This window comes from Coccinella septempunctata, chromosome 7, assembly GCF_907165205.1.
Source record: "Coccinella septempunctata chromosome 7, icCocSept1.1, whole genome shotgun sequence".
NCBI lineage: Eukaryota > Metazoa > Arthropoda > Insecta > Coleoptera > Coccinellidae > Coccinella > Coccinella septempunctata.
The window spans coordinates 33,315,892-33,321,891 of NC_058195.1; positions in this window are offsets into that span (position 1 = coordinate 33,315,892).

Genomic DNA, 6,000 nt, shown 5'->3' on the forward strand with positions numbered 1-6,000 from the left:
CGTATAACAAAATATGATAAGTTGGCGATTGCATTTGGCAATTCTTTGTGCACAAAATATCGACTGCCACATCTCCATGAGATGATTAGATCAAAACTACGATTAATCGGGCGATTTTTAATCGAATTGAAAAGAATTGACCCCCATATTCGTGACTATTCAATAATTGAATACCCCGATTATTTTGATGAAGTGTTGGAGGCAGTAAATAAAACTGCAGAATTGGACACCCTGCTGCAGGAATATAAGGCTCCTGCAACAGCCTTGGAATTGGGTACCACACTAAAAAAATGTGGAAACTACTAGTGAGGATGCTGATCATCAATTCAATATAATATAAGTAATAATGATGACTCCAATGAAGATACTGTATCTGGTCAGGCTAGCAATGCAACAATTGTTTTTTTTTATACCACTTGCATGTCACAATACATTCAAGTGAAAATTAGCAATAATTCATGAATTTCGGATGGTAATACTCAGATAACAGCTCAAGTCATTATGCCCAAATTCTCTTGTTTCATTGTCTGCTTTTCCTAATTTCATTTTTCAGTACATAATTTTTTAGGAACCACGCTCAATTCGAATTAAAAATCAGTGTATTGTAGAATTATCATGTGAATCTTGTGTTCAACAAGAGATTCCAGAGTGGAACGTTATTTCAAATTTTCTATATTTTTAATTACAGTTTTATTTTCAGAATATTATGATGAAAATGTGAATAAGGCGAGAAGGAATGACACTTCTCTGGAAAGTGCCAACACATCTTTCGTCGATATAAAAGAAATCCAAAATCCGAAAAATAAGAGTAAGAGATATTTCTGCATAAGTATATTGCAAGAAGTTGGTCACAAAGTTTGCCAGACATATCGAGACTGTTCATAAAGATTGCATCGAAGTGAAGAAGTTGCTGCTTTTACCAAAAGGTAATTTTTTTTTACATAGTTGTACTGGCATTAGTGTCAAGAAATGCTTAGACTACCACATTGCACAATGTACATAAGCACCTGTTGGGAGGGTGATGTAGTCAGGCTGAACTGACGGAACTGGGTTCGTTGCCTAGCATTGTAGTTTGTAGTACAATAGCATGTCAAGTTGCAATTATCGTAAAAATAACTATAATTACAGTACGGTTAGCAAAGTTGCTAAGCATATTGTAGTTCTCTCTTTGTCTACTATGTACCTCCACTACAAAGCCAAACATTTAGTCTCGTTTCGTTCAATTACGTTGTTCCTCTACTGGGTTATACACTTGATCCAAGAACATATTGAAAATGTTCCTATTTTATTCATTACTCCTAATTTTAGGTTACAAAGAACGTCAGGAAGATATTTCTTCACTTAGGAAGAAAGGCAACTTTGAGTTCAATACAAAAAAGGCCTACAATAATGGCCAACTTCTTGTCACCAGAAGACCTCAAATTAAATTAAAAAAAAATTTTAACGATTATCAGGTTTGTCCGCATTGCAGGGGGTTTTATTCTGAAACTGGCATCAGAAGACTCAAATGAAAAGAAGATGCAGTTGTGCACAAAAAAGCAGATACTGTTTTGAAAAACATCATCATTCTTAAACTGAGGGATGATGATGTATCGTGAATAATAAGGTATGATGAATTGGCCATAATTTAATGTAATTCTTCATGCAGAAAATACCGAAAACTTCATCTAAATTACTTCATACGATCAAAATTGAGACTGATCGGTCGCCTTATGATTGAGGTAAAAAAAATTATTAGAGCCATCACGGATTTTGCATCCATTTATGAACCATGCTATTATGATGATGTAGTGTTAAAGGTGTGAATATTGCAAAGAAGAAGAATGAGGCTGGAAAAAACAGGGATACTGTTATATGTGGCATGAAGCAATCGCATCACGAGGTACATGTGAAATTGGTTGCTGCGTTTTGGAATATATCAAACAAAAAGCACTAGAGGGTTGCAAAGACAATTCGGACAATTGTTCGGGCCAAAACAAAAATAAATTTGTTCATGTTATGCTCCTATATGCTGTTGTTAAGTATAAAATGAAGATTACTTTACATTTCATGGAGGTAGGACATACCCAAAACGAAGGCGACTCGATGCACAGTGCAATTGAAACATGTGCTAGAAGAATACCTATCTATAACCCTGGGCAATGGTACACGATGGCACGGATGGCATGCATAAAAAAGCCATATATCGTAAAAGAAATGAATCAAGTCGACTTTTTCGATTTGAAAGACCCATTGCTTAAAACTACAATGAAAATTTATAAAGATGATTGTGGGAAAATATATAAAGATGATTGTGGAAATGTCGTAAAATGGTCTGGGGTCAGTTGCGTTCAAGTTGATTACCCAAATCCAAATATTTTTAAACTCGAATACAGGCTTCAAGAGAAATTTTTTGAAACTAACGTAACAGATCGCTCAAGGAAGAAGCTAATAAGCTTTTTACACATGAAGAACAATAATCATAAAAAAAAAGAGAAGTATAAACCTTTGGCGGCGATTTTCTAGACTTCCCGCGATATTGAAAGTGGTACGAGTCAACACTGAATTCCGAAACAAACATTGAATTAACCTTTACTTACGAATGTACATTGCAAATATAACAATATCTCACCATTTTTAAAACTTTTCCTCAATAAATATCAGAATATTTAGTCTGCGAAATACTGCCAATAGAAGTTAATTCGAAAAGAATTTCAGCTGTCGACAAATTAAACAGGTAAACATTTCGAGCGCATTTCAGATGTTTTTTTCTTCTGAAATTTCAAGACAAAATATTGACCTTGTCAATTACAGCAAATTTTTAATTTATTAAACTTGGAATATTAAGGCTTTCCTTACACGTTTCAATCTCTGTATTAGTGATTTTCCAGCTCAATTTCTCTATAATCAATTTTTTCTGTTTCCGAAACATACGCGATATGCCTGAACGTCGCATAGATTTGGCAACAAAGAAAATAAACAAACTTGATGTTTTTCCCCAGTAAATTGTGGTCTATCTTCCTTTATAAGTATATGGGTATGAATCAGTTCTTTGAAAAAAAATTATATTTATTATCTTCTACCATGAATTGAAAAAAAATGGTATCATCCCAATTAATCAAGGCTCTAAAAAAATTATTTTGCAGCTTCTCAAAAACTCCACATTGAGGGTGATCAACTGGCTCTTGAATCTGATGTTGGTGGTACCCGTTTGGATGAAGATGAAATTGTCATCCATCTTAGAAGGGAACATTTATATTGTTGCAAAAAGGCGAAAAATGGGTCTCGCAATATAATCTGCCCCAATCTGATAGTTCATGTGTTAGTACGAGCTTTAAGGCTAGTTCTGCGGATTTTTTCATCCCTCTAAGTGATGATACCCACATGGCCAATATAGAAAACGAAGATCTTCTAGGCAACTCAATAGCGACAGACACCAACATGGAAGAAGTATGGTCTAATTTCAGAATTCCTCTGCATAAGCTTCCACTGGAAGTCATAAAACATTATCAACACAAAAAACGTGAAAAACAATATATTACACACATTTTTAACACCATTGTTCATGAAATGACACAAATAAAAACTAGAATATCCGGCAAAATAATTGATTGAGAAATATCCTCAATTATTTAAGGATATTGATAGTGTTGTCATAGGAGATGGTGCCCACTCCGACATTTCAAAAATGTCAGATCGAAATCGTTATCTCAACAGACCTCATAAGAGAAGCAGGTAGTCTCTTAGTGTGATCGCCTCCAGTTTGAGAAAAAATAAATGAATTCAGTAGCAGGTTGATCCAATATAATAATAATAATTGGGCCCTCCCTATCGAAGGAATCGAAGAGAGTAAAAAAGGATTAATTGAATATAGAAAACTGGTAATTTCACAACCTTCTAGAAGAAAACTACGCAGCAATTAGACAATTTTTAAATAATTCGAATTCCTCCCAACGGTAAATGATGTGAAAAGTAATTGACCCGTTCTTTTCGGGAAAAGTGCCGTATGAAATTTTAAAAGACTCACACCCCTTTAACCATGTGCAGGACAAAATGGAATCCTTCGTAGAAAAAATTGTGAACTATGCTGTGGCGAAAAAATTCTGAGTGCCGCTAATAAAGACATTTCTACAGAAGAAGTGTTGGCGTTTTATGCCATTTTCATTATTCGAAATATATATATCGTTCCCAAAAGTATCGAATCGGCACAAGGTTCCTTGTGTCGATATAGATATTGGAATTGTTTTCATTACTACTTGCAAATTTTTTCATGCTGAAGGTACTGATGTGTGGGAAAGCTTTTCCATAAGAAAAAGCCAGGTAAATTGAAGCAATAATAATAATAATAAGCTATCAATACCTACGCTTGCTCGGCGCTGAGCTACCCATTCGGTATCATCTCTTGGACCACCACCGATTCAGCAGCCTTACGGAGAAAAATAAGAACGATGCTGACTAAATACAATAAACATCGCCCCAAAAGCTCAATAGAACGGACAGAGCTGACACGACATCTTGGGGGTAGAGGAATTGTTGATTTGTCCAACCGTATGACCCAGGAAATTGAAGGACTGAGCAGGGCTATTTCATCAGAACTCCATCGAGTAGTTTGTGTTGCTGATACTTCTACACCGTTAAAGCTACAGCAGGACCACTTGGAAACCGTCGAACACTCTGCAGAAAGTAAAATGCAAAAACTAATTGGCAAACCTTTGCATGGGAAGCACCAGAACGAGGTCAACCATGATTGCGTCGAACTACTGGTTGACTTCCGGAAGGTTGTTTCCTGAGACAGAGGGCTTCATGCTCGCCATCCAGGATCAGGTGATTCCAACAAGGAACTACATGAAATATATCGCCAAGGATGCCTCAGTGGCGGATGATAGCTGTCGTTATGGCTGTGCGAAACATGGAACTATCCAGCACATCACCGGGGGATGTCAGAAGTTCGCGGGCACGGAGTACAAAAATAGACATGATGCTGTTGCCAAGATTCTTCACCAAGAATTGGCACTAAAACACCAACTTCTAAGTTCGAAAAAGGTTCCTTATTACAATTACCATCCGGATGCTGTGTTGGAAAATGAACATCACAAGCTATACTGGGATCGCACGGTACTCACAGACCGGACAATAAACCAGACCTCATATTGCTCAATAAGGATGAGAACAGAGCACTATTCATCGATGTGGCGATTCCAAGTAATAACAATTTTCTAGATAGGCACACTGAAAAAATTTCAAAGTACAGAGATCTCGAGGAGCAAACCAGGAGACAGTGGAAGCTGAAAGATGTCCAGACCATCCCTATTGTCATATCATCTACAGTCCTGATATCGAAGTAACTACTAGAGAACTTGAGGAACCTTCAGCTGGACGAAAATATCTATAGAGTCATGCAGAAGGCAGTACTGCTGGGACGGCGAGAACTGTACGCAAGTACATGGGAAATTCAGAGGAACACCGTCTACTCCGACAGGAAGTGCGGGTGGTGCGGGAATCCAACCTACAGCAGGGAGCCGAGGAGCGACCCGAACCCGACCACCACCACGAGCCCGAAAACCTGGAAAGGGCTCCAACAGAGCTTAACGCTTTTGATATCTGAGATATCTGGGATAAGTGAATTTTCCTCTGGAGAGGAGTGTGAAAGCCGCAAGGCTAAAGTCATAATAAATGTCTGGCCTGCCTGGCAGCTATCTGGTAGATGGCCTGCCGGGTAGCCATCGTAACAACGTAGATGGTGCAGCCAGCAACGCCTGCAGTCCGCAGTCCCATTCCTTTTTCCTCTCTCTTTCACATCCTTCTTAGGGGTGCTCTTTCTGCTCTCATTTCTCTACCCCTCACCCAAACCGAGAAAGGGGAGCACAAACCCATAGAAATGGTGATAACGAGAAGCCTCGGAAACAAGTCGCTGCCTGGGGATCGTCAGGGCATGTCTGGAGCCGGCGCTGGACATGACAGCATGTGGGACGTCGGTGGCAGGATGTTGAGGAAGCGGGCTCCTCCTGCGAAAGAAGCTAC